This window comes from Haemaphysalis longicornis, unplaced genomic scaffold (genome assembly GCF_048455015.1).
Source record: "Haemaphysalis longicornis isolate Haplotype H1 unplaced genomic scaffold, Haemaphysalis longicornis Haplotype H1 scaffold_12, whole genome shotgun sequence".
Taxonomy (NCBI): Eukaryota; Metazoa; Arthropoda; class Arachnida; order Ixodida; family Ixodidae; genus Haemaphysalis; species Haemaphysalis longicornis.
The window spans coordinates 48,509,170-48,534,358 of record NW_027526225.1 but is presented as its reverse complement, the minus strand read 5'-3'; positions in this window follow the sequence as shown (position 1 = coordinate 48,534,358).

Genomic DNA, 25,189 nt, shown 5'->3' with positions numbered 1-25,189 from the left:
TCAGATTTCACTGAAATCATATCCGTCACGGAAATGACGCCAGTACAACAAAGCAAGCGGCATGTAAAGGGTGCACCCCTGCACACAGGGTCTTATTTCGGGGAAATGAGCTTTAGTACTAAAGAGTACGTTATACATAGGGTTATTCGTTTTAGGGTTTTATGTTTTAACACGGAAGCGTTTTATGCCGGCATACACTAAGATTTCACTGACGTCATATCCCTCCCAGAAATGACGCCAGTACACTTTTGCCGAAGCGAAACACCAGCACGACTTCGCGCGCCAAGCGCAGCCGTAAGACAACCGCCGTACCGCAAATCATGCTCAGCTGCAAATTTCGCTGCACATTTAGCTTTCGTGTTTTAGGGATTCCTACGGCAGTAGAATCAACATACTTTTTTCGTGATAATTTGTGGTAAGATCAGGGGTTGAATCACGCTTTACGCTATTTCATATTCGAATTGTGATCGAGGGGTCCGACACTATTAGGTTGAAGTGCTTGAATCTGATCCAAGAGAAGACTGCCATTGTGAGCTGATGCTGTATGTAGTGCGTTAAACTCGCCCATGATAAGCGCACGGGATTCTATTGTCTATTTAGCAAAATCGATGAGATTATGATGATGATGATGTTTGGATTTTATTGGCGCAAGGACAACTAAGCGCAAAGAGCATCAAATGAAAGTCGTTTCATGAGAGTGACATGAAAGGAAAAGTAAAGCATTTCAGTACAAATAGGCGATGTGAACCACAAGGTAATGAAGATGACTGGTGTAAAGGGATAGGTTCTCAAGATGCATGATAAGGAATTAGATGGAAAAATTTTAAGTTGGTAACAAACTCAAAAACACCTTTTATTGAAAACTTGGGCTAGTCTTCAGAAAAGTACGACGGGCTTTGTGGAATATGCCATGTGTATAGTCATGGGAAGTGTTCGTGTAGTGCTGTGTGAAGTGTCTTGCATTGAATGAGCATGTCGATTACAGACACGCCCTCTCCACACTCGCTGTACATGAATCTTGTGGATACATTGTGCCGGTGGGAGTGTGCTACATGTGGGCTGCCTATCCCTAACCTTCCTAAGGCAAGTTCTGTGTCTACTATGTGAATCGGTTGTGTATCGTCCCAAGTGTGGTTATACAATGGGTAGTTTGTTGTCTGACGGTTCATTCTAATTTGTTTGCCATGTTTTACGTAGTTGTTTGATATGTGGCTTGAGGACGGTGTAGGGTACTGTTGTTTTGTGTTCTGTGCTGGCTAGTGCAACAGCAGCAGCAATTTCGTCTACCGGCTCGTTTACCGCGATCCCTGAGTGGCCTGGGACACAGCAGTCACCTCAAGGTATGAGCCATATGATAACATAATGATCCTAAGAACATATTGATAATGTTTTTGGACTTCTTTTAGGGTGCTCCGGCCCCCACAACGCTTAGTGACTCAGTGTAAATCATAGATTTTGGAATTTTATATTTTTCGATGCGATTCACAGCAACAAAACTTCCATATGCCTAGGCTGTGAAAAGGCTACAAGTTATCTTCGTGGTATCAGAAACATTAAAATTTGGTACGTGCGCAGTGCATGACACCGCGGAGGCAGTTCTAGAGCCGTCGGTCTATAATTCTGTCCTGTGGTACTTCTCCTGCAGTGAGAGAAAGTGCTGCAGAGTCGCATTTTTAAAGCACAGCCTTCTACCTCTACCAGCCAAAGATTTCTTCGTGGCGTTTGCGACAAGAAACTCCGAACGCGGATGAGGAGAGGGAGGAACGTTTTCTCTCCCGGTGCACAGTATCAATAGCGCGATATCACCCAGCGTTCCAAGTGCGCAGCTGCCTGCTCACACCGGTGGGCGCGTTGGAGGGACGGCTTTGTAGTGTGCTTTAGCGAGGGTTGTTTTGGGGCTGTTCTGGAGCAGCTTTGCGTCCATTGCGCGCTTTCTTCGCACGGCTTAACTTTTTCTACAGCCCCTCCTGGGTTACCCGGACTTGACGGAATGAAGTTTCCGTACGGCAAAGATACGTTAAAGATTTGTTTGCAGGGCGGAAAAACAAAGTGTGCAGAGTACATACGAACATCTGGCCGCTAGACAAACGCGACCTTTTGCGCAATGCTTGCCACGAATGGGAGTCCGTTTTCCAAATTCGCGAATTCCAATTCGGTTGTGTTTTTAGGGGTATTCCAAGAGGCTAAATGAGCAAAGGGATCTCATAAATAGCGATTACAGAAGTTTACTCAGCTTTCTAGCAATTCTGAAACTAGCTAAACTAACTTGATTGATTGATTGTAGGGTTTAACGCGCCGACGCAACGCAGGCGATGAGGCGCGCCGTAGTGGAGGGCTCCGGATTAATTTTGACCACCTGGGGATCTTTAACGTGCGCCGAAATCTCGTACACACGGGCGTTTTTGCTTTTCGCCTCCATCAGAAAAGCGGCCGCCGCGGCCGGGAATCGAACCCGCGACCTCGTGCTCAGCAGCGCAACGCCTTAGCCACTGAGCCACCGCGGCGGGTAGCTAAACTAACTAATTGAAATCAGTATAATTGGGAATCACTAAGTTCACAAGCCGAATCGTTTCGGCGTCTGCGCTTGTGTCGCGTGGTGGTATGGCCCCAAGCTAGAAGATAAGGAGGGCTAGGCTCGCTGTCTGACCCTTCTAAAGACGCTCATCTCCGTTTTCTTTCTTCCGACTCACGACCGGGCTACAGGGTACACAGTCAATATCATGAATGCACTCCTCAGAAAGCACGAGACAACTTAAGAAATTTCGCTACGAAGTGAACTGGAAGCTGTCGGTCGCCGTGTGTTGACTTCAAGTTATCTCGCCCAACAAAACGTTCCTACGCAAAAACGAATCGCTTCGTCTTTAGGACACCTGCGACCAGGGCAAATGTGTATATGTTACGTAAAGATACAAAACCGCCATCCTTCCTGCATTTGACATGTTCATGACATGTTTTCTCTTTAACTTTTTCAGAAGGTTACATAGACAGAGAGAGAGAGAGAGAGAGAGAGAGGGAGAGAGCTCTTTATGCGGGTTGGCTAGGTGAACTCTGCTAGCGGCAGTGCTTCCTATGCCAGATGGGGATCATTACAATGCAGTGAGGTGAATGTGAGAGATTGGGAGGCCAAAAAAAGAGAGAGAACAATAGTTGAATAAAAAGTGACACGCAGTGAAATGCAATAAACAAAACTCTAAATAAAGTTGAGTAAAAAGCTGAGAAAATGGTGGCGAGGAAGGACAGAGCGCCTCACCACAAAAGGCAGAAAAACGTACATGACGGCGCAAACGCGTACAGATGTAGTCGTGCGCACAATTGAAGAATTAAAAAAACTTCCTCTAGTCCCGAATCCCGCGATAAACGCGGCAAAATTGATGTCCATAAACATGGGTCCTTGTTCTTGACCGAAAGTCCAAGAAAGTGACACAACAGAAGCCTGGCTCCACGTCGTACGCGAGACAGGTAGCTAGCCGCTCTTACTCGCTCAGCGGCAAATCGCGGGCAGATACACAACAAAGGCTCGGTAGTCTTACGCACAGCGCACGTGAGACACTATGGTGAATCCTCCTACCCTAATTTAAACCTGAAGCTTCGGGTGTAAGCCTCATTGAGACGCACGCGAAGCAGTACACCTTAAGACGCATTGGTGAGGTCGGTTGGAAAACGGAAGTTACAGAGAGGTTCCATGTCATCCAGAGGTGCATATGCGCTGCGAGGGTCCTGCCACTCCAACACTTGCCCCCTCCTTCCATTTCGATAGATACGGAATCAACCATCTTCACAAAAGAAAGGAATCTGAGTCACGTTGCGTAGAAAGTGGCCAGCGCTGGCGGCTGCATCAGATGTAGTATTTCCTTCTATTCACCAATAATCAGGCAGCCATTGAAGCACGAAGCGATCGCCCGCAAGCGTTACCGCTGCGTGGATTTCGCTGATTTCGCACGCAAGCTTACTGCGCTGGTTGGGCAGCCTTCTTAAAACTTGCAAAGCACCCGGCGAGTCTAGGAAGATCACCATCGCCAGGCACGGTTTGCTCCTATAACATTAAGGGCAGCCCTTACAGCCGCTTGCTCTGTAGTGGTCCGAGATGTTTTGAGGCACAGTTCTTTCTTGATTGCGCACTGCACCGACTGAATCCACACGCCAGTGGCGGATGATTCTGCTATCACTGCGCCGTCCTCAGAAATGTGCGTGTGATCTGCGTACATGGTAGATATATATTCAAGAGGGAAAAAATTTAGTGCAGGTGCGGGCATGGACGACTTTTTGCTTATTCCAGGAATTTTTGTTTTTATTCCACGGTGAGTGCATCCACGGTGGCAATGCTGGCTTGACAGGTCGTTGAAAATTCTCTGGAAGTTAGTCTCTAGCGTTCGATGCGGGGATGGCTGCCAGATGATGTGCATGTCCCCGAGTGACATGGCGTAGAGGCGTTATAAGGCACCCTTGATGTGTACACACTGAGGCAGAGAGGCACTGATAGGCACTGCGTTTGCGAATACCCAGGCACGCTCGTAGAGATCTTGCAAGCAGTGAATCTATGACCTTCATATTTGTAGGAGCCGGCAGGATACAACGTAGAAGGCCAAGAAAGAGTGCTTGGTCGAGTCTAAGAATAGGGGACACGGAGCATCCTCAAGATTGTCCTGTCAGCATAAGCAAAATGCGGACGAAAGACAACAGCCTCTCTTCGAAGACATTAAACGGTCAAAGAAGACTCAAAGAAATGTGTGTTGTTTGATATAGGGAATCTGCGTACCTTGTACACTGAGCGTATATCGCGAGACGACACGCCTTGTGAACGCGATCGCTGCGCACTTCTGATGGTAGAAGATCAACCCGCAGCTCTTAGGGCACTTTCGCATCGCAAGGATCATTCTCTGAAGTGTGCGCGAATGTTTTGGTGGTTTTTGCCTCAGGCCCACATACAAATCTCACCTGCGTACACCGAAATATTGACACCTTGGGGAAGAACCGGTGATCGGCGTATGAGGCATATGCTGAAAAGAGTCGGACTCAAGGCGCCACTTTAAGGAACTCCATGTGCGACAGGATCCTCGTCCTTTATATTAGCGTACCTACTCTATAAGCGTACCGATGTACGGAATGAAAGAGCCACTCAAACACACGTCCTCGCAGCCGTGCGTACGTCATCTCTTTTCAGATAGCTTCCTATGCCACGCTATTAAATGCTGCCCTGACGTCAAAAAAGACAGCAATGGTGATATTCTCAACCACTTTTTGCAGGGGATATCCGCCACCAAGGAAAGTGTGTTAGCCGTGCTGCTTCGTCCTTTTATGAATTCAGACATTTGGGATGGATAAACGCCTCGATTTTCAAGGTCCTAAGCAAGCCGTTCTAGCATCATCTTCTCCATCACCTTGGCAATACAACTTAAAAGTGCAATTGGCCGGTACGAATCTATTCCTGTTGCCGGCTTGCCTGGTTCAAAGACCGCTATTCAATTACGTCATCAACATAGTTAACCACGCACGTTCGCATCCGAGTAGACTGCTAGTGATAAGAAAACTGCGGGCCGGGGTTACTAATTGCGTTTACGACGTCACTAATCACGTATATTTTCACGCGTGCAGCCTGGTGTTGTTAAGAAAACTACGCGGACGAATAACACGGGTGGGCATTGCATCAACGGCTTGTACAAAGCTAAGGGAAATGGCTCAGCTAACCTTGCTTTTACCATAAAACTAGAAAAACCGTGCGAGTGCTCACATAGAGACTGCGGCAAAGGGGAAAAGGAAATATTAGACGGGACTCCCTTGGTATATGCCGGTTACTATCTGGGCAAACATTCTGCAATGAAATTACTGCGGAAGGACTAATTGCGGCACACATAATTATAAACATGTGATTTCCCGCAGCGAAACAACACCTTGACCCCCGCAAATCAGAGCGAAAACATTTGCGTACCTGCGCAAACAAGTGCGTAAACAAGTAGGCGGACGACCTGTCCAATAACAGATTATTTATTTAAAGTACACTACTGCGCTGCTGGTTTCAGCCGGCACAAATTGTGGGCAAGCGTACACTTATGACGCTGGGATACCCGCGAGACACAAAACGAACAGAGCCCTTCAGTACTAACAGAATAAAAGTGATCCCCCGCGTCTTCTTCGCGTGATTAGCGCAGCCTAATAAGACGTAAGTGCGCACCATTGCTGATTTCTACGCCTTTTTAGCGTCCAGACAATATTCACAACGAACCAAGTCACAAATGCACACGTTTAAGCGTTCAGTATCGCAAAATGTGCAGCGGGGAGCCGGCCGAATGCGGTGGATGCGGTGCCGATGGAGCTAGTTTTCAGCACAAAGCAAGGTGTTTGATGGCGGCTTCACTTTTCAAGCGCCATGTCCACTCCAGAAGTTTTCATACAATCTGCTTGGTTCACAGCAACAGAACCTGCCTAGCCCAAGCAAATCAAAGCCTCAGCGGCTAATGTGTCCGAGCTGGGCCATACCTTGGCCGCCATTATTGGCTGATGTTTTGGAAAGGTGACAAGCCAACAATTGGTCAAGCTCTGGAAGGCGAATATTATACAATTCTTGACAAATTACGGGGAACAAATGTTGCGACACCGATTGCCGTCTTTGCTTAATAATTATATTATCCAGGCATTTCTACCATTCATTTTAACCATCTACGCACAATCTTTACACGCAACTCATGATGTTGTTATTAGCATAAATATCTTTCTCGTTCTTGCTATTGTATTTCGCAAGCTTACTACTTTTCGAAACCTTGCTCAGTATGTATTTTGAGTGCTGTTTATATTCACTGCATATATTGTATATACGTTGCGTTTTTTGTTTGTGTGATTTTTGTTAATATTAGCCAATGCCGTTTGCCGCCTGTCTGCACCGGGGGGGCTGGGGCTCGTCAAGCTGTTATTACGGCTTTTTTCCCGGCTCCCTTTGCGCGAAAGTGATTTGTTTGTTGTTTTTTCGAGCAAGAATAAAAATCAAATCAAATCAAAGTATGATTCCATGATATCCCCTATTCGGGGACGCCATTCTATTTCCATGCACATTTCCGGCTTTCCGGCCAGTCCTTATGGCCAATTCTTATTCTATGAGCCGCCTCGCAGCCGGATTTTTGCTTTATACATGCCATTTTGCAAACGTTTTTTATTGCTATAAATACTTTTCTCTACAATGACGTATGAAAAGTAAGTCAGGCGACAAGGCAACTATAGAATATGCACTGACCATAATGTTATTACATTCCCTGAACAAGTTTCTCCACAAAATGTTTACAAGTTTGAGGGGAAGGCGTGAACTCACCAGCTCTCTTTGCGTGCATTTTTAGTATGCACATATTATATATTTATTGATCAGGGATACATCACTAAAATGGTAAGAATACAAAATAATTTTGTTCAACACAAGCTCCGACATGAGAGAGAGAGAGAGAGTTATAGAATAAGAATGTTATAAGAGGGAAGCACAAGCAAAATAGTTAACAAAACATGAAAAAAGTTCCTAAAGCACCTATCAATGCTTAAAATATCCTTACATAACGGAACAGTTCAGGTAAGTGTGAGCAAAAGCGCCTCCCTCAGTAATGCACCGATCTCTCTTGATGAATCGGCAGTTTAACAGCAGTATTGTACGAATTTCTAGCATCGCAGAGATGGCGCTTTGCTGAATCCGCCAATTCGACACTGGAAACTCCCATCCGTTGTGGAACCTGTAATACATAAACAAAGCCTTCACTACAGTGTTTACCGCAAGCTGATTACTAAACAGATGAATTACAAAACAACGTGGGAAATAAGAATACAGAAAGGGCACACAGACACGGCCTGGGGTGTGTGCCCTTTCTGGGGTCTCTGGATGGCGTATATGCAACAATCTCCCGGTGCTGACGAAAAACAAAATGGCCGCCGTTGCTTACTTGCGTGCGTCAGGGGCGGCTCAAATACCTTATCTACTGACACTACACTCAGCTTCTCCGGCGGCAAATGCTGGATCTGCGTAGCCTGACGCATGCGCTAAGCGTCTTGGGCAGGAATTGCTCAATTTGGTGACACTGCGCCTGTCTAGCCTTCCAAGATATTCTGCACTTACCAGGAACACATGGGGGTTCTCATTTTTTACAGCGGTGTTTTCATCCACTTCTCGGATTCGACGGTTGTTTTGTGCTCTCCTTGAACGCATTCTGAGCTCTATGCTTTATGCCCGATTTGAATGAAGCATGCGCTCGTCGTCTTAGGCCTTAGCGCCTTGGGGTTTTTGTCCACGGAGGTTGTTTTCACCCACGGCGATAGAACAGTTGGGTGGTAGATGTACTATACAGGTTGGCTGTAAAATGCATAACTGGTACTTCGGAAGTAAGACATTAAATTGTTATAGGAGTATAAATGGAGGTAATTCGTAGAACGGAATTTCGAAATACCAACACATGTCCACAAAACGATTCGACGAAATAAAAGTATGCATCTTATACGTCTCCTCCGAACACCAACACCAAATGTTTAACAAAAAAAGCGTCCAACAACACATTAGAAATACGCATTTAAGAATAGCGCATTGGGCAAACCTTGTAACGCCTTGCATTCCCTTGAAAATGCATAACTCGCGAAAGTAACGCTTTTGATAGTTATAATAACGTAAATGGTCATGACTGGTCGAACTGAACTTTACAAAACCAAAAAGTACAAAATTGACTACGCGAAATAAAGAAAATGCAAGAAGCTCACACTAAGTGATCGAAGTGATAATCATCTGTAGATGTGATAGCCATTTGTGAAAGTGATACTTATGTGACAACACCTTGGACAAGCCTGCGCTATAACACGTCTGTCTCATTCCAAGCAAGTGTTTCCACGATTACGGCGAACACTGGAGCTTTTTTTGGCCAATCTCCCTATGCGCGTAAGCTTGTCTTTACAAACGTGAGTCGGGTACAGTGGGCGGTCACCGCGACATCCGCACACATGAGCTCTCGGCATTTTCTTGTTTTTTTTTACTGCAGGGCGGTCGCCGCAGTCTCGGCCAATCTCCTTATTAAGGGTGAAATGCTCGATTTGACAAACATGCCCACGGGACATCGGCGGTCATCGCGAGGTACGAACACACGCGCGCGAGACATTTTCTTGTTTTTTTAACTGCCCGACCGTCGCCACACAGCCCAAGGTCACGTGGCCGTGCTCGCCACTTTTATGGTATTTTTAACTACGACACAAAAAAGGATCATCTCCCCGCGAGGGGGACTCGAGTAAATGCGTCGCATAGGGGGTGGGTGTATTGCGTTAACGTTTAGTGTTTGGGGAGTTGGTGGTAGTGAACGTGTTGTATCAGCAGCTTCTTGACGTAGTTTGAATGAGTCAAGGATATAAGGCGCGTTCGTAGCCTTTGATTCTCTGTCGGTTTTGTGGCGCAGTGGGAAGAGCACCATGTACCTCGCGTTCCGCCCGCAGGGTCATAGGATCGAAACCAGGCGCCGGTAACTGTTATTTCTTTTGATAGTGTAGGGGGAGAGGTGCGTACCTGTTGTTGAGAGCGAGGAGGGTAGCGTGATGCGGGAGAGGAGGAGTGGGGGAGAGGGCGCACCTGCGCGCTGAGCTGTTGCGGACGGACGGCGGACGCTACATGTGAGTTAAAGAAATGCTCTGCATTCAAAATTATGATGTGCTAAAGAGTTTCGCCGTTTAGGAAAACGCATATTATGATGTTCTCCACGAAATGAAGACTTAACTAAAAGGATTGAATGAACAGGAAATCGTTGTAGTGACGGCCCAGTTTTCGCTAATGGCATCCGAATATCTTGAGCAGCCCTGGTGCTGTGTGTTTCTGCCGACACGCTTGCTACCTTTCAACTAAGCTGAAAAGTGCGGAAGCGAGCTTTGGAAATACGAACATAAAAAAAGCGATAACGGACCAACAATGCACACTTCCTTGCGTCTGCTGAAAAACGCGTGATTGGCCTAGGAAAGGCGCTTAATCGATGTCATAATATAAATTTACATTATCGGTGAAAAGAAACAATAGAAAGCGTTGTATCAACAAAAACCTCGACTCTTTTGTCTGCTCGTTGCCAAATCTGGCCCTAAAGAACTCTCACTCTAGACAAGTGGCGTACGAATGCTACGCATTGGGAGACATTCGCTGATTTTCTTCAGATCTTTTTTTTTATGGTTATGCTTTAACGGTCCACACCAGTGTTATACCTGTTCGAACAAACAGCACTACTGCTCAGTATTTGTTGATACTTTAACCGATTTTTGAAACCGGCTACTTATATCAAACCTTCTTGGTGTTTTCCTTCTTCCACATTTTCACTGGAGTAACCACCACAGCAAACACAATTAATGCGCATAAATTATGATCGTAATCTGCAGCGACTATCTGCATTTTGCTATCTTTCATATTTGTGTACCTGCAACTGTAAATGAGTGTTTATTTTCTATTCTAATTTTTTATCATATATGATTTCTTCTGATGCTGTGTTACCAAAACTTGTACTTTTTTATGCCTCGCAACGTGTGCTTTTCCGCTAGTCGGTATTGCATTAGCTCCCTATCGGAATGTATCTGTCAGTGTTCTTATGCTTATAATGCGCAACGGATGGCGTCGCTCTAAATTTGTTGTTATGCTTCGCGCCATGCATTCAATAGCTATTCTGTTATGGTGCGTCTCTTTCATGTGGTTGAACAAGATGTTGAACACACTGTAGGAAAGATTGCTTGCACGGGGCAACGCGCATGACGTCAGGTGCATGGCGTGAAACGCGTGGTGACACCGCTTTATTCTCTTATCTCGCAAGTACCGTCCACGTGCAGTTGCACCAGGTTGTCCCATTTCGTCTCCTTTCGCCAAAAGGTTACGGTTCGAATCTTGTATGGCGGATATATGCACCGGCCATTGTTGCTGTGAGAGCGATCCCTGCTAGTGCACGATGGGTTTGGCGCGACTGTCTCTTGTTGCTGCGACTAGTTGGTACTCTGAGGAATTGCGATTGGATGAGCTCTGTTTCGGCGAACAGAACCATACTCCGTGCCGACCCAGTTCTTTGTCTGTAAAGCCCCGTATGGTTAAAGCATTAAGCTTAACCACCTCCTCTTCAGACGAGGCGTTAAGTCGTCGAGGGGCTTTGAGGCAAAAACAGCAATTTGTGAGCTGTCTCAAAGCAAACCTTCATACCGAATACGTAGTCATGGAACTTTTCGCATGCCCAGACGAGAGCAAGTCCTTGCTGTTTAATGTGGGCGTATGAGCGTTCTGTTTCAGTAAGTACTCGAGAGGCATATGCGATAAAAGCGAACTGCCCGTTCTCTTGCCTTTGGCGAATGACGGCACCGAGCCAGTAGGATGACGCATCCCCTGTGATCTTCGTCTAAAACTAGGCTAGATGAGAGCAGAGTATTCATTCGGCCCTGTGCATTCTTTTTTGCAGCTTCCCAGACAAACCCTTGCCTTGAAGACAGCATGCTCGACGAGGGCTGCAGAAGTTCGGCCATGTTTGGAACAACACGACCTAGGTACGCCACCATGCCCAGTAGCCGTCAAAGCTAGGTCTTAAAAGTTGGCCTAGGCATTTCTGTGATGGCTTTGAGTTTGCGCTCATCAGGTCGACATTGTTCTCGATGACGTGCCCCGAGCACGAGATCTTTGTGACGCCAAACTGACATTTTTACTTGTTGAGCGTCACACAGGCTCGTCGAACACGTTGAACAGTACTTCGGTGTTGTTCGTGGTGTTCCTGCTCGGTGGAACCCTAGATGAGGATGTCGTCCATGTGACAGACAACACAATAAACTGTTTGCAGAATGTAACTCATGCATCGTTGGAAGAGTTCAGGCGGAGAGCAGATGCCGAATGGTACACGGTTGAAGCAGGAGAGAGAAGGGTGTTTTAAACGTGGCGATCAATTTGCTCCTATCACTCAGCAGAATCTACCATAAATGCGAAATTGCGTCGATTTTCGACCACTATGCGGCACTTGAAGTATGCAAAGAGTGCGCTCAACAGCCCTAATCGGATTCCATTCGCGTAATACGGACTTTTTCAGTTCTCTGTATTCAAGACCAATGCGGAGTGCCACCGATTACTCGCGTACGACGACCATTGGTGCGCATCATGCTGTGGGTTGTGTGACAGGAACAATAACGCCAACTTCCTGCCTTCGTTGATGTTCTGTCCTGGTCTTCTCATACAGGAGAAGTAGATCCCCTGGTTCGGAAGTCAGGGCAAGAGGAGTTCCTGTGGATTGGAACACGATGTCACGCTCTTGCTGCAGCTTTGCGATCCGTTGGAAGCCGTTAGAAAGGTTTATTTTGACATTTAAATCCAAAACAGTGTTCACAGACGGGAACAAACCAAAGCTGGTAATGGCTGGTTTTACAAGTAGGGCTGCCCGCCTACAGGTAATATGTAGACGTTTTCCACGCTTTCCGCTCGCTAAGTTTAAAATGAAGCCGAGCTGGTCCCGAGATGCGCAGAGCCTTTGCACCTCGACCCTGAAGTCTCCATTCTGTAGGATTTAGAATGACGTATCAAGAGCTTTCGGAATTGTCGCTCGGAAGTAGCAATCTGATCAGCTCCTTTGTCAATTTTCAAGACCAGGAACTGTGACTCGACGAGGGGAGAGACTTCCTACCTGGATGAAGGCGTCGTCACCGTGAGTTCGAGGAAATCTCACTCCTGATCGTTATTTGGTAGACTAATTCCTGAGGTTCAAGGAGTGGAGAAATGGCCCTTTTTTCTGCACTTCTGGCGGATGCAGACTTTGGCAGAACAGACGGCCCTCGCGCGACGCTCTTTGCCACATTAGCCGCGATATCAGACGAAGTATTCCTTGAAGCCCCTCGTGTGGTGTGTGGTTTGGGGGGGGGGCGTTGTAATGTTGTCTTTAGCGTGACTATTCCGGCGTACGTTTGAAGCATCCATATTGACTGTTTCCTTCGCTGTGCTCGAGCGGAGTTCTGTCTGCTGCTCTTGGACTGTTTCGTTCTTACGAGCGATGGTTAGAACCTTCATGAAGTATAAGCTGGGGTCAGCTGTAGAGTATACGACAGTTTGTTGTCCTTGAGGCCCACGACCAGTCTGTCATGAATTACCTTTCTCCGGAGCTCCCCGCAGTTACAAGCATCGTCTAGTGCGCGCAAGGATGTCTCAAAATCGTCCACGGACTCACCATCCAGATGGACCCCGTTGTGGAATTTCTCCCGCTCGGAGGTGAGGTTTCCCGAAGGTATGAAGTAGTCGTGGAAGTCCTTAGGCACTGCGTTTAAGTTCTGCTCGTCAGTGGTCAGGTTGGAGGGCGCAGGAAGCGTCTCTTTCATTACAGCCAGTCTGGCGTTGAGAATAAGGTGAACGGGTCAGGTGCTGTGATTTGGAACGATACAGCGTTTCTTTTTTTTCGCCATCGAGGATGAGTCGCCCAAAAAGGTCCAGCTGGTCTGGAGTCGATGGAAGGCCCGTAGACGAGGCAGAACCGGCCTAACCAGCTGGTTTGCTGCGATTTCACGACGAGGGGTGGTAGGTGCGCTGACGTGTTTTTTAGGCGGAGAGAAGCAGTCAGCACATCCCGCTTATTACATCATGTTGAAAAGAATGCTTTCCGCTTGTACCCCGGTCTGTACCCTTCACCCCCTGCCCCGCTTGTGGGGTGGTCCAAACCATGAATCACCTCCTCTGGCAATGCCCCCACAACCCATTCCCCCCATATCGAGACGGTGAGCACTGGGCGAGGGCGTTCGGCAGCTCGGATTCGGCGGTGCAAGATGCCATCGTCACCCGGGCTGCCAAAGTCACCGGGGACCTTCCTCCCTCGGTCACCACCCCTCCCCAGAATTAGCCCTTGCGGCAATCAAAGTCTCTCTCTCTCTCTCTCTCTCTCTCTCTCTCTCTCTCTCTCTCTCTCTCTCTCTCTCTCTCTCTCTCTCTCTCTTTCCGGCACCACGCGCATGACGTCAGGTGCATGGCATGAGGCACGTGGTAACAGCGCTTTATTCATTGTCTTCTCTGGCCAATTCATTACACGTGCGATTGCAGCAGATTGTCCCACAACACAACAAAACTCCTGGTATTGGCTTTGGCTATAATGGTACCAGAAAGTTTAAGAGAACAGTTTAAGAAATACATTTTTTGCCTTTAAACTATGCTGTCACCCAAATGAGGACGATATATTAAAATAAACACTGCAACAAATGTTCAAAAGCATTATAATATCATGCGGATGCCGTTGCCGCGAGCCGCACGTTCCAAACGTTCCAACGTCCGGCGCACATAACCGAAACCGCCTAATCGGCGGCTAGTCTTCCCATTAGTCGTTTGAAGAATTACAGTCACTGCGAACCTTGGTTCCATAGGAGTGTCCTCCCTTCTAAGTTTACCTTTCTGTATGCTTCTGTATGCGGTCCACTTCACCCGCCGGGCTCGCCGAGTGAACTGTCGTGGCAGCTTGCGCTTCCGCTCGGTGTTCCAACATCGCTTACCCCACAGAGGCCAGCTCTGTTCCTAATTCCGTTTCTACATTTGAAACGTCAGCGAAGAACCGCGACAGAGCTTCTAAAAGAACAAGATATCACACATCGCCAGGCGGTTTAAACGAAAGCGAAAACGTCGGCAAAAGCGTGAGCCCAGTTCCATGCGGCCCCTCAATATCAATTCTTGTCTTAGCTATTCGAAATTTGGTGAGTTTTTAAAATAATTGTGAACATTATAAGTGCGTTTGGGCTACATTATGCGAAAAGAAATAAACATGGCTATCAGCATGGTATTTGTTTCATTTTAATAACCAAGAAATCAGTTCTCATATTTTCCGTTGGGTGCCGTTCTGGTTTACACACCGAGAGGACACGACCAGCGGCGGAAATTCGTCTCTGTCGAGGGGGATACGGTTATCCGGCCGCCGTTAGCGTATGGGACCGTCAGAATCTCTCATCTAAGACTCTCTAATGCCAAACCACATTGACGCATCTTTGGCACACCGGCAAGACAGACGCACAGACGAGGAAAGATTGCACGCACACCCAGCAATTTTAAGTAGATCCAGCCCAGACTTACTGGCGTGCTTTCCCGTATATGCTTCGGGACCCCTTAATTGGTCTCGTCAGCCCTCGTCTCTCTCCTGAGGGCCTTTGACCCCCATGACCCTTTAAATACACTGGAACCACTTATCGGCCATACTCCCCGCAATGCAACCAACGTGTGGCGCAGGATCCGAAAGACGACAGAGTTGAAAGCATTTCCCGAGCTGCAAATGTCGCTTGACACACATTTCCTCCCGTTGCAGGAATTGTACGAGGGTGAATCCACGAGTAAGGTTCGCATCTTTGATCTCGATTTGCCGTATTGAGAACAGATGCTCTGTTTTCCGACATCATTGCCGTATTTTTGTAGAATGTACTATGACTACGTCGTCGTGAAAAACACTGCGCAATCATCACGAAAACATTTTACTGTGTATTCCTATTTTGTAATACTGTACGTCAATAATTCATCGAAGAGCACCAAACATGCTTACCGCCGACGGTGATGCACTGTACAAAATAACAAAATTCCCCAGGTGGTGTTAAATAAAATTTTCTTTCCCAATATTCCCAACTATTCGCAGCCGGCATGAAAGCAAAGAAACACAAAGAAGCTCCACAAGCTAAGCACAACCACGATATCTTCATTAATGAAGAGAGATACAAGCGCACCTATTCTTCGGTCCAAGCCGCTCTAAAACAAATATAATATGCCTTTCACACATGCAGGAAAAACAGCGAACTGAACGAGAGCTGGGCAACAGTATTCCGCGACTCATAGCCTAATCTTTCTGTTAAAATAAAAACTCACCATGAACACGAACGGAGTAAGAATGCTACGCATTACGAAGCAATGTTCTGAATTTCCATGCAATTTTAGTTCCTAAGAAGGCGTGCCTTTTTTCGACTCTTGGGCCGGTTCGATACTCGCCAACGCAGACTTTTTTATGGGCTAGGAGTTTCTCAGTACACAAACATGGCGCCCATGCAAGTCGTCCAGGATTCGAATTGATCCGAACCCCAAGCCTCCAGCGACAGAATATTCCGCATTAAAATTTTCTGGTAGAGGCTTAGTGTACCTTTATGATTGGCTTGAATGGAATGCTGCGTCAGTTGAGTCAGTGCCAGCCGTTTCGGCCAGATGCTAGCAATCGCGACGCCACGATGGCTGTTTGCGCTTGCATGACGGCAGCTGATAACGTAGTACCGTTATCGTTCCCTCTTATCGGCCACTTCACTGCCGCTGCTGCAAGGCTGGGGCCTAGCGCAGCCGCAACTTGGCGCGTCCACGCCTGTGGCCGCAGTGACTTCACTACGCTTTTCTAGTGAATTCAGCCATTTACATCACTTTAACACGAGAGAAACAGGATTCGCTGCGCGTGTGTCGCAGCCGTGTAACTGTGGCTGCAGAGATTAAAAATGGCTACATTTGAGGCACCCTATAAACAACAAAGAGAATATAAGAAAAAAAAAGAATAGGCTGAAATCCACGCTGTGAAGGAATGCTTTAGACGACACCCATGCGACGTCTCTTGATTTCACAAATGGGGCTCTACAACGACCGAAACCAGCAATTCTGCCAACCGTTACCTGAAATTCGCGGAGGCGGCGGCCCGAACGCTGCAATAGCGTCGGCCACGGCCGGAAGGAAGGAAAATGACTTTATTGATATCAATCCGGCATGTAAGGGTGGATCAGGCCACGCAGGGCTTCACCAACCCCCTATCTCACTAGACCTCAGCATGGACCGGTCCGGCGCTAGTTACTAGGAGTTACCTCCGTTCGCTTTTCCCGGGCCAGGGACGCGTCGAGCCGCTGGATGGCTTGGAGTTGCGCCTGATGGTCAGGCGAACTGATGTAGTGTTCCATGTCCGGTGGCAGAGAGTCCCGCACGGTTCCCCCCGCACACGCGTCACACCCCCACAGCACGTGGGCTAAGGTTGCCAGTTCTCGCGCACACACACTGCACGTAGCACTTACTTTCAAACACTCCGGGACACACGTGCCGGGCTAGGGCCGGCGTGAGTACTGTTCCAGTCTGTAGCTGTCGTAAGAGGACCCCCTCAAGTCGCCCTAGTCTCGGGTGAGGCCCAGGCAACGCTCGGCCGCCCTCTCGGTACCCAGCGAGGATTCCTCCGTAGTCCAGTAGCGGGTCCGGGTCCAGGAAGTCAGCCTCGTCCGCTTCCGAGGGGCGGGGGGGCGCCGCACGGTACCTGAGCTAACGCGCGACGACGTCCTCCTCCCCGTTGCGGTTGGCCGCTCCTCCTGGGATGACTCCGACGTGGGCCGGGAACCATCGTAGATGGGTCGTGGTTGACTTGGTCCTCGGCAGCAGGCTCGCCGCCGGCGTCCCGACGCTCCCGCGGCCAAAGTTGGCGATGGCCGTGCGGTAGTCGCTCAGGATCGTGGTCGCCTCCGGTGTGCCGCTCAGCGCCAGGGCGATGGCGGCTTCCTCCGCTTGCTCCGCAGACGTCACTCGGACGCTGCAGGCGTTGAGTACTTTCCCGTCCATGGCCCGGACAACCGCTGCCACGTACGTCTTCGGCTTGCGTTGGTGTTTGGCTGCGTCCACGTACACCGCCTTTGCGTCGTCGGCGTATGTTTCTGCCAGCGCTCTCGCCCTGGCAACCCTTCGCTCCTTGTTGCGGTCCGGGTGCACGTTGCGCGGGAGCGGCAGGACCACCAGGCGCCTTGCTACTTGCTTGCTCACCTCCTCCGGCTTCGGGGCTTCCTCCCAATAGGATTCGGCCCTTGGCGGGCGCAGGCCGACCCTCTGTAGGATCGCTCTTCCGGCTTTGGTTGTTGCGAGGCGAGTCGGCTGCGTCGTGCGCTGGGCCTCGCTCACCTCCTCCAGGGTATTATGGACTCCTAGTCGAGCCAGGGCGTCGTTGCTTGTACTGGCGAGGAGGCCCAGCGCCGTCTTGTGGGCCTTCCTTATTGCAGCGTTGATTTTCTCCCGCTCGTGCCGCAGCCATCCGTGGAACGCGCCGACGTACGAGACGTGGCTCCTCACGAACGACTGCAGCTGCGGACGCCGCCGCTCTATCCAGTCGTGTGCCGGAAAAAGGAAAACGCACAGGAGCATCTTGCGCAGAGTGACACAGCGGAACCTACGCATCTTGATATACTAGCTTGCGGCGACACCACTGCGCGACACAAGTGCAGACACCGAAGCAATTCGGCGTGAGAACTTAGTGATTCCCTTTTATGCCGATTTAAACTAGTTCATTTACCAAGTTCGACAATTGCGAGAAAGCTTAGGGCACTTTTATAATGGTTTGTTATCAGAACCAATGGCTCTTTTAGCCTTTTGCAATACCTCTAAAAAAACAACCGAACTGGTATTGACAAATAAACACGCACTTCAATTTGTGGCAAGCAGTGCGTTTCTCGAGTGTTTCTCCAGTGGCCAGATGAATATATATTCTCTCTATATTTGGTTTTCCTGCCATAGATACCAATCGTTAACGTATCTGTGCCGTGCGACCATAAAATTCCGTCGGGTCCGCGTTACCCAGGAGGTGCTGTCGAACAAGTTCCAACGAGAGCAGTGAGCTCAATACTTCCGAATTGTGTCTGTTATCATACAAGTGCTAGGAGATAACAACGGGCATAGTTCAGTAGCAACAAGAGCAGTTAGCTTATCATTTCCGTATTGTGGCTGCTATCAAACAAGTGGAAGGAGATAACAGCGGTCACAGTTCAGCACCAACGAGAGCAGTGAGCTCAATATTTCCGTATTGTGTCTGTTATCATACAAGTGCAAGGAGATAACACCGGGCATAGTTCAGCAGCAACAAGAGCTGTTAGCTTATCATTTCCGTATTGTGGCTGCTATCAAACAAGTGGAAGGAGATAACAGCGGTCACAGTTCAGCACCAACGAGAGCAGTGAGCTCAATATTTCCGTATTGTGTCTGTTATCATACAAGTGCAAGGAGATAACACCGGGCATAGTTCAGCAGCAACAAGAGCTGTTAGCTTATCATTTCCGTATTGTGGCTGCTATCAAACAAGTGGAAGAAGATAACAGCGGTCACAGTTCAGCACCAACGAGAGCAGTGAGCTCAATATTTCCGTATTGTGTCTGTTATCATACAAGTGCAAGGAGATAACACCGGGCATAGTTCAGCAGCAACAAGAGCTGTTAGCTTATCATTTCCGTATTGTGGCTGCTATCAAACAAGTGGAAGGAGATAACAGCGGTCACAGTTCAGCACCAACGAGAGCAGTGAGCTCAATATTTCCGTATTGTGTCTGTTATCATACAAGTGCAAGGAGATAACACCGGGCATAGTTCAGCAGCAACAAGAGCTGTTAGCTTATCATTTCCGTATTGTGGCTGCTATCAAACAAGTGGAAGGAGATAACAGCGGTCACAGTTCAGCACCAACGAGAGCAGTGAACTCAATATTTCCGTATTGTGTCTGTTATCATACAAGTGCAAGGAGATAACACCGGGCATAGTTCAGCAGCAACAAGAGCTGTTAGCTTATCATTTCCGTATTGTGGCTGCTATCAAACAAGTGGAAGAAGATAACAGCGGTCACAGTTCAGCACCAACGAGAGCAGTGAGCTCAATATTTCCGTATTGTGGCTGTTATCATACAAGTGGAAGGAGGTAACAACGGGCATAGTCCAGCAGCAACAAGAGCTTTTAGCTTATCATTTCCGTATTGTGGCTGCTATCAAACAAGTGGAAGGAGATAACAGCGGTCACAGTTCAGCACCAACGAGAGCAGTAAGCTCATTACTTCCGTATTGTGTCTGTTATCATACAAGTGCAAGGAGATAACAACTGGCATAGTTCAGCAGCAACAAGAGCAGTTAGCTTATCATTTCCGTATTGTGGCTGCTATCGAAGAAGTGGAAGGAGATAACAGCGTTCACAGTTCAGTACCAACGAGAGCAGTGAACTCAATATTTCCGTGTTGCGGCTGTTATCATACAAGTGCAAGGAGGTAACAATGGGCATTGTTCAGCAGCAACAAGAGCAGTTAGCTTATCATTTCCGTATTGTGGCTGCTATCAAACAAGTGGAAGGAGATAGCAGCGGTCACAGTTCAGCACCAACGAGAGAAGTGAGCTTAATATTTCCGTGTTGTGGCTGTTATCATACAAGTGCAAGGAGGTAACAATGGGCATTGTTCAGCAGCTACAAGAGCAGTTAGCTTATCATTTCCGTATTGTGGCTGCTATCAAACAAGTGGAAGGAGATAACAGCGGTCACATTTCAGCACCAACGAGAGCAGTGAGCTCAATATTTCCGTATTGTGGCTGTTATCATACAAGTGCAAGGAGGTAACAACGGGCATAGTTCAGCAGCAACAAGAGCAGTTAACTTATCATTTCCGTATTGTGGCTGCTATCAAACAAGTGGAAGGAAGGGGATAACCTCGGTCACAGTTCAGCACCAACGAGAGCAGTGAGCTCAATACTTCCGAATTGTGTCTGTTATCATACAAGTGCAAGGAGATAACAACGGGCATAGTTCAGCAGCAACAAGAGCAGTTAGCTTATCATTTCCGTATTGTGGCTGCTTTTGAACAAGTGGAAGGAGATAACAGCGGTCACAGTTCAGCACCAACTTGAGCAGTGAGCTCAATACTTCCGAATTGTGTCTGTTATCATACAAGTCCAAGGAGATAACAATGGGCATAGTTCAGCAGCAACAAGAGCAGTTAGCTTATCATTTCCGTATTGTGGCTGCTTTTGAACAAGTGGAAAGAGATAACAGCGGTGACAGTTCAGCACCAACGAGAGCAGTGAGCTCAATATTTCTGTGTTGTGGCTGTTATCATACAAGTGCAAGGAGGTAACATTGGGCATTGTTCAGCAGCAACAAGAGCAGTTAGCTTATCATTTCCGTATTGTGGCTGCTATCAAACAAGTGGAAGGAAGGAGATAACCTCGGTCACAGTTCAGCACCAACGAGAGCAGTGAGCTCAATATTTCCGTATTGTGGCTGTTATCATACAAGTCAAAGGAGATAACAACGGGCATAGTTCAGCAGCAACAAGAGCAGTTAGCTTATCATTTCCGTATTGTGGCTGCTATCGAAGAAGTGGAAGGAGATAACAGCGTTCACAGTTCAGTACCAACGAGAGCAGTGAACTCAATATTTCCGTGTTGCGGCTGTTATCATACAAGTGCAAGGAGGTAACAATGGGCATTGTTCAGCAGCAACAAGAGCAGTTAGCTTATCATTTCCGTATTGTGGCTGCTATCAAACAAGTGGAAGGAGATAGCAGCGGTCACAGTTCAGCACCAACGAGAGAAGTGAGCTTAATATTTCCGTGTTGTGGCTGTTATCATACAAGTGCAAGGAGGTAACAATGGGCATTGTTCAGCAGCTACAAGAGCAGTTAGCTTATCATTTCCGTATTGTGGCTGCTATCAAACAAGTGGAAGGAGATAACAGCGGTCACATTTCAGCACCAACGAGAGCAGTGAGCTCAATATTTCCGTATTGTGGCTGTTATCATACAAGTGCAAGGAGGTAACAACGGGCATAGTTCAGCAGCAACAAGAGCAGTTAACTTATCATTTCCGTATTGTGGCTGCTATCAAACAAGTGGAAGGAAGGGGATAACCTCGGTCACAGTTCAGCACCAACGAGAGCAGTGAGCTCAATACTTCCGAATTGTGTCTGTTATCATACAAGTCCAAGGAGATAACAATGGGCATAGTTCAGCAGCAACAAGAGCAGTTAGCTTATCATTTCCGTATTGTGGCTGCTTTTGAACAAGTGGAAAGAGATAACAGCGGTGACAGTTCAGCACCAACGAGAGCAGTTAGCTCAATATTTCTGTGTTGTGGCTGTTATCATACAAGTGCAAGGAGGTAACATTGGGCATTGTTCAGCAGCAACAAGAGCAGTTAGCTTATCATTTCCGTATTGTGGCTGCTATCAAACAAGTGGAAGGAAGGAGATAACCTCGGTCACAGTTCAGCACCAACGAGAGCAGTGAGCTCAATATTTCCGTATTGTGGCTGTTATCATACAAGTCAAAGGAGATAACAACGGGCATAGTTCAGCAGCAACAAGAGCAGTTAGCTTATCATTTCCGTATTGTGGCTGTTATCAAACAAGTGGAAGGAGATAACAGCGGTCACAGTTCAGCACCAACGACAGCAGTGAGCTCAATATTTCCGTATTGTGGCTGTTATCCTACAAGTGCAAGGAGTTAACAACGGGCATAGTTCAGCAGCAACAAGAGCAGTTAGCTTATCATTTCCGTATTGTGGCTGCTATCAAACAAGTGGAAGGAGATAACAGCGGTCACAGTTCAGCACCAACGAGAGCAGTGAGCTCAATATTTCCGTATTGTGTCTGTTATCATACAAGTGCAAGGAGATAACACCGGGCATAGTTCAGCAGCAACAAGAGCATTTAGCTTATCATTTCCGTATTGTGGCTGCTATCAAACAAGTGGAAGGAGATAACAGCGGTCACAGTTCAGCACCAACGAGAGCAGTGAGCTCAATATTTCCGTATTGTGTCGGTTATCATACAAGTGCAAGGAGATAACACCGGGCATAGTTCAGCAGCAACAAGAGCAGTTAGCTTATCATTTCCGTATTGTGGCTGCTATCAAACAAGTGGAAGGAGATAACAGCGGTCACATTTCAGCACCAACGAGAGCAGTGAGCTCAATATTTCCGTATTGTGTCTGTTATCATACAAGTGCAAGGAGATAACACGGGGCATAGTTCAGCAGCAACAAGAGCATTTAGCTTATCATTTCCGTATTGTGGCTGCTATCAAACAAGTGGAAGGAGATAACAGCGGTCACAGTTCAGAACCAATCAGAGCAGTGAGCTCAATATTTTGGTAAGTGGTAAGTGAGTCAGTATAAACTGCTATACCTGTTAATAAGTTACACAATAGTGCATTGCTTGCCTCTTTTTTTAATATTGTGTATTTCATGCTAGATTTAATTTTTGATTTGGGCCTTGATGCACAAAGAAAGCTTGCCTAGCTGGAGTCCAGGTGTTTCGCACGATTCCTTGTTCGGTGTGAGCACAAATATCTAGTCATATGGGCTTCGTTAACATTGGTCGTGCTTCAGCAGAGGTCATGTGTACTTGCGCGATGTACCTGCTTTGTGCTCATGTCAATGTATGAACGTCTGTTTCAATGCCTAGGCCTGCTACACCCCTTTTCCTCGCCCATATTTTTCTAAGGAGTGCGAATGGCTGAACTCACTTGGAACATTGTTTTTTATGTTTTTTTAGATAAGTAATGCACTGAGAGAAATGCAACACCAAAAAGTAGTCTTCTAATGAAAACGCCCTTTTTGTATAAGGAGAGGGCGTTTTGACGAAAAGACGATTTTTTGTTGCTGTTTTGCTTACAGTACACTCCTTTACCAAAACAACTCGGAAAAGAAATATCCCAAATCAGTTCACCAATTTATACTCAGCGGGAAAATCTGGACAAAGAGAGGCGTCTAGCAGGCCTACTTATTAAAAATTCTATACATTCACATGAATTCAATGCAGGTACACCCAACACGTATCCATTAACTCTACCGCTATGATAAGGGGATAATATGGCTCTTTAAATTTATTTAAATTGAATGGGCAATGTTTTTTATGCGTTTTTTCTCTCGTTTGACATTTCAAGAACCATCAAATAGTTCATCAAACAGCCTATGCCTTGTGTCATTTTGGGGTACCCTGCATGAACTCCCTCTGTATGAAATGAAAAAAAACTAATAGTTAGTAATCATGAATAAATTGCGTAACAGCTCATCATTGAAACGCACGACATCAGAGCCTTGTGGAAATATATATTTTTACATAAATAAAACGTTCATATATAATGTGCTATGACCAGCTTCATTTTGCCACCGTAAATATTTGTTATCGATTAGCATAATCTAGTTTTAACAGTGAGTGCCTGAACCAAAAAGAAATTCTTAAAGCGCCTCGCTGTTTTGTTTACAATAATGGCAAGTGTATGAGGTTTTAGTAGTACATCGCTTTTGGCAAGTTCAAATTCCCAAGGTAAACGCCCGCTATGCAGCGTATGAGCGCGTATGTGCGTAGATCGAGATTTCGCGCTGTTACTGCTGCATCCTCACCGGTGTTGTCCATGGAGTGGAAACACAACCGCATAATGAATCGTGTCTTGCCAAGGACAACAAATTTATTTCGCCCCCACGAGCATCTTCCCCCCCCCCCCCCTAATGAGAATAAAATTCGCCATTGGCGAGAAGCATGCGCAAGGTTTCAAACCTGCAATTCCGCGTATAAATTTCATTGGCTTTATTTTCTAGAAAAGTTTACAAAACCAGTGCGAAGGAAGATTTGAGAAATTGTTGCTCACAGGGAACTTGACCAGCTCTAAAATATCGGCAAGCACACCTGGCAGCAAGACAGCCAGACGAGAAAAAGAAGAAAATGAGAAACAAGAATCACCCGTATAAGTCAATCAAACTGACATATTTGTTACCAGATAGCACGACTTAAAAACGTGTGAGAAATAAGATATCAAGGAAATACATAGACAAAAATACAATCAGACACGCAGTAGAGATTATTGCCGAAGTTTTAAGGCCGGTAGTTTCGATTGGAATTCAGGATTGACGTTTTGACACATATAGTTTAACAAGGTTGGTAGTCTTTGGCGTAGCATTTGCGGTCTATAATTATTGCTTGAATGGGGTATGGCTAAGCTAGACGACACTAGCATTGTCTTTCATCGTGATGGTTGCTGGATAAAGCTGACGCTCGTGGCTGGGCATCCTATTCGTGTAGCGTTTGCTTCAGAAACTGACTCCGCGCTCTATGCAGGTTAATGTTTATGGAAATCGAAAAATAAAACGCGATTGAAAAGGGCCAATGCTAGCGCCGAATGTCTTTGCCACCGCCAGCACATAAAGAAATTTGATGGAAACCGCCAGATCAGCTGTTCGTTGCTTGGGTGAACTGAATGACCCAAACATTTGGCGCTCCCACTTCGCATTTTTTCCATAGCGATGGAATATGTGACGACTGTGCTATTGCTACCGCCAATCCCGGGATGACCGCCCGTTTGTATTTGGAGCCGCGGCGGCCGGCAAGCCGACGACTCGCTTTTGTTGCTATAACAACGGTGCGCATGCGCAGAGAGCAGTGGAGGTGATATCAAATGTAAAAACAACCGCGCAGCTTGTACTAGTGGTGCAAGTCTGTAGAAGACCCGCCGCGGT